The following is a 9765-nucleotide window of genomic DNA, read 5'->3' on the forward strand; positions in this document are numbered from 1 at the left end:
GGACCAGCAGCCCCTCACACAGCTGGATGCCCACTCTGGAGGAGCCTGCAAACCCCATAAGGAAAATGCCCAGCAGAACTGCCACTTGAGTAGCCACAATCAGTTTCTCCCTTTACACAGATCCTCTGCCCCAAATTCCAGATGACCAAGCTGGTCACAGCAACTGGGAGCCGCCCGGTGCCACACCTGCCATCCACGATGAGAAAAGCATCACGAGGCTGAGCCGCATCCTGCAGCCACGGGAAGTTTTCCTGTGGGTGATGTCCACCGGAGTCCAGCAGCCTTGGGCCACCCCGAGCCGGCGTGGGACACAGGATGTCCCGGCACCCGCCAGCCCTTGCGTAACGGCCCCGCAGCCTCGCACGACCCGCGGCAGCCGCGGCGCCTGCGCTGGGACGTGCAGGGCAGCCAGTCCTCCCCTCCGCTCCCCCTGCGGCAGCCCCAGCGTCGCCGGCCGCGTGGCCGTGGGCTCCCCCCGCACGGCCGTCAGCATTGTGTGCCTTAATCGCTGCCGACAGGAACCTAAAATGGCTGTTTTCAGCCCAGTGGGGCCGCAGGGAGGCTGGTCGACTACAGCCGGAGCGATGCCGAGGGGCTGGCAAGGGGGCCCCAAGCTGTGCTTCCTCCCGCTTCCTGCTGGGTTATCTCGGGCGTTGACTGCGCGGCACCCACTGTGAGGGGCAGTCTGGGGGGCTCAAACATCTCCCTCCAGTCCTGCCCAGAGCATCCTGCCTGTAGGCAGGGAAGGGGCTGCATTGGCTCCAGCCACACTGGCTCCCAGTGTGGGACAAGCCCCAAGACTGTTCCTGTCCTGGTGACAAGCACAGCTGCAGAGACCCGCTGTGCTACACTGCTGTTCCCCCACTGCTCACCAAATGCAGGCACCCCCAAAACCTCTGTCTGCTCTTGAGGCTTCCCCCTGGTTTAAGCTACACTGGTGACAAGGATCGTGTTGACTCCAGGCTCGTGGCATCTCATTCATCTCTGTGACGAGACACAAGATGAGCTCTGTGAGATCCACAGGCCCTGACTCCCAGCTCAGCCCCTGCAAATGGGATGACACTGAACCCCAGCAGTAGCTTGGGCTTGGAGCCTGACTCACCTCTCACGTGTGCTGCAGGTGAGGAGCCGGTTCAGGGCAGGTGACCACACAGCACAGCAGAAAAGCACCTTTAATGAGGAAGTTGATGTCAGTCACGAGGAGAGATGTTTCACCCTGGATTTGCTCTCTGGAGACCTGCTATTTCATATGCAAAGAGGTTTGCTGAACTCCACAAAGGTGCTTCAAGCATTTGACAGCTGACAGAATCCCCCAGGAGCCACCAGCCCTGTCCTCCTCAGGGACCAGGAGTGGGGCACGTCCTGGGGCAGAACTGCATGTGGTAGAGGTCACAGCCAGGCAGCAGGGCCAGGATGGGAAGGGCAAGGACAGCCTTGGCAGCCGCTATGGCCGTGAGGCCGGTCACAGTCCTGAGTGCCAGCACCAACCTCACCTGGCGGGATTAAACCTCAGAGTAAGGTGAGGTGCTGCTGCAGCAATGGCTTTGCTCTCCCTCCCTCTGCTTGCACACAGGAACATTTTCAAGAGCCTCCTCTCCACAGAGGCTGTGTTTTACAGCTGAAGCACTAAGTTATTCATCATAAAATGTAAGTCCATATTTCTTTTAAGATCTCCTGAGCTCCTCAAGCAGCAGCCACTTCAGCAGTGCTCGCTGGGCCAGAGCGACACCAGCTCAGATGGAAGCTGCTGATTGAGCTGGTGGGAGGAGAGCAAGGTCCATTGTATTGGCAAAGGACATTCATTTGCCTCATCCCCACACTGATGAATTGCTCCACTTGCCCGTGTCAGGCTCCAGCACAGCAGAGGATGAACAGCTAAAGCTGCACTAAGCCCACACACTCCACTGAGTGGGAGATGACTCAGAGGAGGCTCACAGTGCGGGTGGAGGTGACAATGAACACAAGGGACAAAAGCTGAGTGAGCAGGGACTCTGCTCTCCCCACTGACCCATTGTGAGGCAGAAGCCTGGACCCTCCTCACCCTCTGTCCCCCTGTTCAACGGCAGGACAGTCACGAGGGTCCTTGGACAGCCCAGCCCCATAGCAGGTGGCAGAAAAGGCAGTGGATGGCACCAAGTTTAAATGCATTTCATCCCATTGCACACAATATTCCAGCAGCTCACCAGCTCAGACAGGAGCAGTGCAGGCCCCCATGTGTGTGGAATGGCCATGGCCCCCGTCCCTCCTCCTACAGAAGCCAGGCAGCCCTGCCCAGGGGACCCTGGGGATGGAGCAGGGGGAGCAGCATCGCCCAAACCCCCTCCTGATTCCACCCAAGACTTCAAAAAATGTAATTTTTGCCTGCAATCTGTCTCAAATGCATTGTGCAGTCTGCCCACCCCACGCACACCCCACCTGCCTCTCCCCACAGTAGGGACTGCACGTGGTAGCTGCAGCAGCAGCTTCCCCCAGAGCCACTTCGGGTCAGTCTCAGTTCCGTGAACAAAAGCTGCTTCCCCAGCTCGTTTCCTGACAGAGCTGATGGCCTGTGCCCCTCTGGGGACCCAGAAATTGCTGTGAGGCAGCAAGGGAGGGAATTAACAACTATTTCCTCTGCCAGAGATAAGATCTCTAAACAGGCTTCTCAGCCAAGAACTTTATTTTTTTTCTTTTATTTTACAGGTTTTGCAACGGAATCTTATTCTCCAGAATTGCATCCGCCTCCAACCCCACTTAGAGCTGCCAAAGCCTGCACTTCCCCCGGGACCAGCCTGCAAGAGGCAGAGATGGATGGGATGACATGGGCATGACTTCACCCTTCTGTCCTGCTGCTGGAGCCAGGGGCTGTCAGGATTCCCAGAGGGACCCCCTGCTCTGGCTGTGTGCTGCAGCCCCTCCAACCCCCCTGGATCAACCCCCCAGACCAGAGCCATGGGGTGCCACAGCCCCTGCCCCAGCTGAGGCCCCAGAGAGAGCATCCCTGTGAGCAACAAGACAACATCAAAGCCCAACATTCCTCCAAGCTCTGAATCTGCTCCCTCTGTACAGATCCAGCCCCACAGTCCTGTTTAACCCAGGAAGGGCCAGTGTCTGTGCTGGTGTGAAAGGGGTTCTTGCCCTCCTGAAAAGCTTTCTGGGAATCAGTGAGGGCACTAAACTGGCTATGCAGAGTTCACCTCTCCATTTCCACAAACCCAAGCAGGTCATTATCTCTCTATGAGCCTCAATCCTTCCTTGAGGCACAGACATGCCCCAGTCCTGGCCCTTCACACAGACAAATGTTCCTCAAACCACTGCAGCATTCAGTAAATAAAAGCCTTTGCCCTGCTCCTGCCCTGGCAGTTTGCAGTTCCCTTGCTTATAGGCTGTTGTGGGATCAAACGCTTCAGGCTGATTTATCCACGGGAGATGGAAGCCCAGACAGATGGGAGGTAGCACAAGCCCAGCCGGGCGATAAATCACAGCAGGGCAGCTCTGCCTGCCCGGCTCTGCGGCTGTGCCGTCAGCGCGATCCCAGTGGGATCAATGCTCGAGCCCGGAGCTGTGTCCATGTCCCATTCCCTGGGGAGGGCAGGCATCCAGCTCCCCAGGCGTGCTGCACCCGAGCACTGACATGGGGACAAAGCTGCAGGCTCAGCAAGCTTCCCACTTCCCACTTTGCTCTCCCACGTCAAGGAAACGTGACCCCCTTGGGAAGTTTCCTGGGAAAAGGGGAATCACAGTCGCTGCTGGGATGAGGCTGCCAGCGAGGGATGTCTCGTGGGATCCGGGACAGGACAACCTGCCTTGAACTTACGCTCGAGGACGTCTGTCTTGCAAAGCTCAGCACAGCACAAAGAGATCCGAACGGGCTTTTGATGAGCTTTCAGCGGGATAAAGGAGCTCGCCTGACCCCGCTCCATCTCCCTGAGCGAGATCATCAATAACCCAGCCCCGCTGCAGCCTGCGGCTCAGATGGGCTCTCGACTCTCACGTCCACACGTGCTTAAATTAATGTCACGGCTGGAGAAAGGAGGGGGTGTCCACCCCAGGGGTCCCCTTTGGTGCCAAGACTTGTCCGGGCTGTCCATCCATCAGCAAGGGAGAAAAGCAGAGCCTAGAAGGAAACTGCTCCTGAGGAAATCCGGGGATCTCAGCCCTGCGTGATCGAGAGGCTCAGACCAGAGAAGATTTTTGTCCCAAACCAGCCTCCAAGCCCCCAAATTTATTGACCTGCTTTATGCCAACAGCCACTACAAACTCTGGCACGTCCAGGGTTTGGGGCTCCCTCCTCGGGTGCCATTAGTGGGTGTAATGAGCTGGAGATAATTGCTGCCTCGGGGACACAATTAACTATTTCCTGCCCTCGTCCAGCTGGGGCTTTTGCATCCCACAAGAGCAATTCCCTCCCTCCCTCCCCCGGGTTCCTTAGAAAACTTCAATTCCTCTTCCTTTTCGAAAGTGAGCCTCTGAATCAGAGTCTGACGAACGCCACGAGTTCACTGATGTGTGGCTGTGATTTAGAGTTGGAATATATTTGGAATGTATAATTTATTTCAGGTATCTGAGGCACCAGTGAAACTGGGAGTGAGCAGTGAGTAAATCAGTCATACCCTTGTGATGATGGGGGCTGGAGCCTTTATGCTGCTCTGAAAATCCTGCTTCCATGCAGCCAGGTGAATATCATGAAGGATGGGTAAAATCTGGGGCTGCAGGGATAACTCAGGCACCCTGGAGGAGGTGATGTTGGGAGATTTAATGACAGTGCTGCCATTGGGACACAACCTCTAGCAGAAAGGTCAGTGTTGCACAGCCCTCTGTTCTGGAACAGGGATCACCCTGAACCAGGTGCTGCCCAAAGAGCTGCTTCAAACCTGGCACCCACCTCCACCTGCCAGGTATCACCTGCAAACAGAAGAGGAACCAGGCACAAAGTCTACCCTCCTCCCTGCCTCTGTGGTTGTTGCCTTTACAGCAAATCTCTTTCTCAGAAATGCAGATGTGAAATATGAAGACAGAAATTGTCAGTGACTTTTAATTTGGGTTCTGCCAATTTTTCTGTTCCAGCTATTGATTTTCCATAAAGATTAATCCTTGTTCCCAGCCTTCTTTGACAGGCACTATCTGGATGTTTTGCTTACCCTGAGTGTGGAAATATATGTTTTATTAAGTGTCAGAACTCACTAATGAGAGGAAGGAGGAAAATCAATTGTCTGCTTATATCTTGATCTCAGACAGGACTAACAAGGTTCTTTATTTTGATGCTGTGGACAGAACAGGCAGAGGGACAAACAGGGTGACAGTGCCTGTCAGCTCTGTTACAAAGACAGCTCAGCTGATGAGGGAGGCAAAGGGTTACATGGTGTTGGAGCCTTCAAACACATTTGTATGTGTATTAATTCAAAGAGATTCACAGAATGCTATAAAATCCTATAGCTGAATTGATCCCTGTTGCAAAGGGATGGGAAACACTAAAATTTCAGCTTCAGACTCTAAGCAGGTTTATTCTCCCATCCCTAAATCCAAGAAAACAGCTTGGCCAGCAGCTCAGGGTAGGGACAGCCAAAGGGATTCCCCTTTTCCATGCTAAAGTTGGGATTCAGGTTAGTATTTATGGCAATAGAAGTACAAGCAAGCTCAGTGCAAGTCACTGCACAACTCCAGCCATAAAGCCCATTTCAAACATGCACTGTGCTGTGCTCAGGTGGAATGAGATGAGCATTAAGGCCCCTTCCAGACCAAGCCACCCTGTGATTCTATGATTCCATGATTCCTCCTTGCATCTGGCACAGGGCCCAGCTGGAACAGGACTGAGGGTAAGCTGGACCTCCGCAGGACTCTTCTCACACCCTCAGACCACCAAGGCTGATTGGAAGGGACAGCTCCAATTCCCAGCACACACCATCCAAACAACAGGATCAAGACCCATGACATGAGCACGAACATTCATTTCCCACAGAAACTTTGTGTAATTATCAAACATTATTCTCTGCTGGCCCTCCTCTCCAAACAAAGCTACCAACCTGCTTTCACTCATATTTGTTATCTCCCTTGTCTGTTAGAGGATCACACCTGACAGTTGTATAGTTAATCTCTTGGCAGCTGTGAAATGAAATGGTAAGCTCTGGCTGCCTTGAGAAGATGCATTGATTTCTTAAAATGACACATCGCCTCCTCCCTTGATGTTCAAGCAGGAGCCCAGGGCTGGTGTTATGAATCCTGCCTGTCATTCAATTAAAAAAGCTTAGCAGAGATGCTCCAGCTGAGCACACCAGACAGCATTAAGGCTAAGCCCTGACCCAAAGATTTAATAACAGGGAGTACGAAGGCACCTGCAGCCCCAGAGGTTTGACCAGTTTGCTGATGATTCACCAGTTGTGGTGTGGAGCTTGCCACCTTGAACCAGACAAAGCCACTCTCCTCTCCACAGCAACACAGCTGACTGGGCAACCAAGTCCCATAGGAAAGCAGAGCAGGAAAATCCCTTCCTTCCCAGAAGGAAGTTCACTGCACTTAATGGAGAATTTTGTATATCCTATTTCAACATAGCTCTTTCATAAGGATTAGGTGTTTAACAAAACTATTGACACTGTGAGACAGCCTCAGTCTCACTGTGGAGAGTGAAGTGCCGGTGTCTGGCCTCAGATGGACTTTGCATGATTCTCCCCTCAAAAGCCCCCATTTGCTGCAATGTCATAATGCCCAGAGAGCTTTATCTGAGACTTAGATGGGATATTAGGAAGAAAGTCTTCCCTGTGAGGGTGGTGAGACCCTGGCACAGGGTGCCCAGAGAAGCTGCGGCTGCTCCATCTCTGGAGGTGTCCAAGGCCAGGTTGGACAGGGCTTGAAGTAACCTGGGATAGTGGAAGCTGTCCCTGCCCACGGCACAGGGGTGGAACAGGGTGACCTTCCAGCCCAAGCCCTTCTGTGAACCTGTGATTTCATGGATCCCTCATGCAGCGTTCCACCTTCCCTGGTTCCACCATCCGCGCCATTGTGATGCAGCGGCGGGCACCGAGAGCCGCGGGGCTGCCCCGTGTCACCGCCGTGTCACCGCTCCGCAGACGCCGCGGACACATCCGGCTGCACGGGCAGAGCAGAGTCGCTCTTCCTAGGACGCCCGGTGTCACCGAGCCTGAAGTCTCCGAAGGTCCGAGGGACGGGGCGGGTGAGAAGCGGCCGGGAAGGAGATTAGTGGGGTTCACTGCCATCGCTACCCGCGGCTGGGGCGTGGAACGGGATCAGCTTTAGGGTCTTTCCAAGCCAAACGGTTCCGTGAATTGCGGAGGGGAGGGTGCGAACGATTCCGGGGCCGCCCTGGCTCGGCCGCAGCTCCCCAGGCCGAGGGGTCGCCGTGGCAACGGCCGCGTCCTGAGGGGCCGCGCCGGGCCGGGCCGGGCCGCGGGTGGATCCGGCCGGGCCGCGCCGGGACTGGAGCGCCTGGACACTGCTCCCGGCTGTGAACAGCACCTGGACACTGCTCCCGGGGTCTGAACAGCGCCTGGACACTGCTCCCGGGGTCTGAACGGCACCTGGACACTGCTCCCAGGGTGTGAACATCACCTGGACACAGCTCCCGGGTGTGAATGGAACCTGGACACAGCTCCCGGTGTGTGAACATCACCTGGACACAGCTCCCGGGGTGTGAACGGAACCTGGACACTGCTCCCGGGGTCTGAACAGCACCTGGACACTGCTCCCGGAATGTGACAAGGTGGGCCAGGGCCTGAGGGGGCAGCCCCTGGTGCCCCTGCGACCTCTCCAAAGCCTGGCCTGGGTGAACACAGAGCCCTCTCCCTGGGTGATGCAGCTCCTCCCGGCTGCAAGCAGAGCAGCAGGGAATACAGCCAGCCCTCCCTGGCAGGAGGAAAAAATAGGGATGTAAAAACATGGGAAAAAGCAAGGGAAAATAAGCACAATGACAGCTCGGTCTGTGGGCAAACACATGGCTCGGCAGAGCCAAATCCCTCCAAGAGTGGGGAGTGTCACCTGGCATGTGCTGGTCCTGCTGCTTCATACACGATGCCGGGAGCTGGCACTGCTTTGGTTTAGGTCGGGTTTTTTTGTGGAAAGAAAAAAGTGAAAAGGAAATACAGCTTGTTTTTCTTTAGTTGACAGCTCTCTTGGAAGATAAAGTTGCAAATGAATGACTTACTATAAACTGTGGTGCAGCTCAGGGCCAGACAGCTGAAAGGTTTACAAATGCTTGGAATTCCTATGAGGAAGTGTTATTAGCTCTGTTATGAATTTAGGGAAAATGAGGCCAAGAAAAATTGCTTTGTTAAATAGATCTCACCATCTAGCTTCTACAGGGCATGTAAGAATTAAGATATCCCAATTAGATCTTGGTTTCAGAATGCTATATTTATTTTGTTTTCAAATCAAGTGTATTCAGCTTGTGAAAAGCACCTAAATATCCATCTGGGTTTTCATTATAGTATCACTGACAACAGGGACACGGGCATTTATTTAGCTAATTGCTGTTTGTGGTACATAAGCTGTGTGAGCCACAGGCACTTCAGCTAAAGTACAACACAGAAACACCTTCCACCCTGGCACAGATGGCACCATCAGCCAGGGCACATCTTTGCCAGTAAATGAAGTACAAAATCATCCCAGAATGGTTTGAGTTGGAAAGGACCTTGAAGCTAATTTCATTCCAATGCCCTGCCATGGGCAGGGACACCTTCCACTCGACCAGGTTGCTCCAAGCCCCATCCAACATGGCCTTGAACACTTCCAGGGATGGGGCTGCCACAGCTGCTCAGGGCAATTTGTGCCAGAGCTTCGCCATCCTCACAGGGAAGAATTTCTTCCTGATATCCAATCTAATCCTGCCCTCTGTCAGTATGAGGCCATTCCCCCTTGTCCTGTCACTCCAGACCCCTGTAAACAGTTAATATTAAGCCAGCAGAAGTGGTGCTGCAAGAACCACTGCCTAAACACCCCCACAGCAAACTGTTACCTGTTTAGAGGTGCTTTACGTGTGTCATCCTCTTGCTGGACATTGCAGAAAATCCAAGTAGACCTCATGGTCTGAGATGATTCAAACTAAACCCAAAGATAGGGAAAGCAGCACATCAAAGAAAACACTGTCAGGTTATGACTGTCAATCCACTGGTAAAGGTAGAAGCAAAGGAAAATGCTGTCATTCCCCTTAGAAGCTGTCGTGAGGTGGCACTCAGTGGATTGTGTTGTTCTGCCTGCTGCAATCCAGCTCGTGTGGGGGCAGAGGGTTAATTTGAATCACCAATGTGATTATGTAGAACTGGCTGAGAAGATGGGCCTCAAACCTCAACAGCCTGGCAGATAACAAAGAGGGAAAAATAGGCATCTCCAGAGAGGCAGAAGAATGGAAAGAAATTGCTTACAGGAGTACAAAGGCAGCTAATTAGAATGAAACAAGATAATAAGATAGGGAGAAATTTTGGCAGAGTGTATCAGAGAATAGTTCCTGTCAGTGAATCTATTAAGTAGAGGTAGAACCTCTCAAGGGCGGGTAGAGGGAGACCAGTTGGAACACATATAAGTAGAGGATACAAAACATTAGACACCAGACAAGTATAAAGGAAAGTTCCTCTGGAACTACATCTAGTCTGACAGTTCTTTATAAGCTAAGCTTTAATTAAGAGAGAAGAGTCACAGCCATGATTGTACTCCCTCACAGCTGCTTTTCCTTTGGTTCTTAATGTTATTATTGCTTTCCTACACAGCACCCAAGCTTTGGAAACATGGCTAAGGTTTTGCATGAGACTGAAACCACTCCAGACAGTACCCCACCCAGAG

The sequence above is a fragment of the Serinus canaria genome, chromosome 20 (genome assembly GCF_022539315.1).
Source record: "Serinus canaria isolate serCan28SL12 chromosome 20, serCan2020, whole genome shotgun sequence".
NCBI lineage: Eukaryota > Metazoa > Chordata > Aves > Passeriformes > Fringillidae > Serinus > Serinus canaria.